The sequence below is a fragment of the Pygoscelis adeliae genome, unplaced genomic scaffold, assembly GCF_000699105.1.
Source record: "Pygoscelis adeliae isolate BGI_AS28 unplaced genomic scaffold, ASM69910v1 Scaffold170, whole genome shotgun sequence".
Lineage (NCBI taxonomy): Eukaryota > Metazoa > Chordata > Aves > Sphenisciformes > Spheniscidae > Pygoscelis > Pygoscelis adeliae.
In genome coordinates this window covers 1,228,299-1,230,239 of record NW_008824002.1, presented here as the reverse complement: position 1 = coordinate 1,230,239, position 1,941 = coordinate 1,228,299, and positions in this window count along the sequence as shown.

Here is a 1,941-nt window from a genome sequence, read left to right as displayed (position 1 = left end):
GAAAGCAGGAGCAACTGGAGAGATCCTGCTGCTGGGTGGCACCTTACCCACAGGTAGCATCTTGACTGAGACTGTGACAAAAGCTGCTGCCAAATTCAGAGACAATTTGGCATCTTGTGCTGCGTAAGCCAGTGGATGCCACTGAGTTCTTGTGGGGTTCCAGGATAAAGGTGTTTGCCTCAGAATGTCACACGATGCTTCTGCTCAGCGTAAAAATGTGATATGGCATACAGCCACATACTGCTCCAAATCAGGTTTTAACATTAGAGAATATTACGTGGAAAAAAAAAAAATCTTTCAGATTTTATGAAACAAAGGAATGCTAACAGAGAGCACATTGCTACTATTGTGACTGAGGCTTCCAGTAAGCTGATTAAAGTTTTTTTTGTCCTAGTCATACTGATTTTTTAACTGGAGTCTGACAGTATGAATGCAACAAACTGAAGAAGGCCCATTTTTTTCCTGCTTGCAGGGCCTTGTTTGCATGTTTTTCCAAAGATAAGAGACAAACCACAATAGTTACTTTGTGCATCAGAAGAGCAATTCTTAGCAACTCTGGCATTAATAACATCTGGTTAATAATCTGCAAGTGTGTGGAAACCAAGTGGCTGCTATTGCAGTGAAATAGTACAGAGCCCTCTCAGCTTCTTCATATTGTCACTTATTTCTATTGCTTAAAAAAGGAAAACAAAGTGAACTAGTTTCCTGGTATGTGGTTATTTCTCCCTGTACTTTTTCATTCGGTGTTTTAAACCTTATGGGCCAGAAATGGTCAGGATTTGCTTGACCTGCCTTGAGATCAGCCCCAGTATGTATGTACAGGAGAAAACATTTGCTTAGTTTGTGCTCATAGTAGCAATGTATGGACTATATTGGCTAGAATTGTACACATTTTCTTTGAAAAATGTTCATTTGTGACTGGGTTGGTGAGGCATGAGAGATTTTGGTATTTAAAGCACTTATGTTTTCTCATAAAACTTCCATTCATGTGTTGTGAATTCCATTGGGTGCCTGATCATCTTAAGTGTTAGACCAACAAAACATATAAAATGCCTGAGTACAAAATTTAGATTCATAAAACCTGTAGTTACCTGCCTCCAGAAATTGGGCCCCTAAATTCTCCTGTGCACATCAGTTTCTTCAACATATTTTCTGGAAGACAAAGTGTCTGTTTCTGGGCATATCAAGATCTGCCTATATTTTAACAGTGCTAAACAAACTGAGATTTATTTCAGACCTAAGCGTCAGCAGAGAGTAGGCTCTTTTTGTCAAACAGCAGGGTCTAACTCTGCAGGGTCTTCTTACTCTGGGCTTGATGCTATCCTAACACCTAATTAGATTAGGTGTTAGATCCTAATTAGATCAGAGGAATAAATATCTGTCCACAATATCCAATACACACAAATCTAAAAGTACCTCCTAGAAGCCTGGAAATTGCCACCTGATTTGTTTATGTTGGGACAGGTTAAATGAGAAAGCCCATCCAGCTTGATGGTTTCTTGTTCTTGAGATACCAGCTCTCCTCATGCTGTGTCAGAGAAACCAGGGCTTGCAGCTGTGGGTTGTGAATGCCACTCCCTCCCCCAAAGTTCAGTGTAAGTTCTGTTTCAGTCCAGCCCTCCGTCATCTTTGTTTCTTTATGTGTTGTGGTTTAACCTGGCATGCAGCTAAACACCACACAGCCGTTCTCTCACTCCCCTCCCCCGCAGTGGGATGGGGGAAAGAATCAGGGGAAAAGAAAGGAAGATTTGTGGGTTGAGATAAAGACAGTTTAATAGGACAGAATCATAGAATCATAGAATCATTAAGGTTGGAAGAGACCTCTAAGATCATTGAGTCCAACCGTCAACCCAACACCACCATGCCCACTAAACCATGTCCCTAAGCGCCACATCTACACGTCTTTTAAATACCTCCAGGGATGGTGACTCAACCACTTCC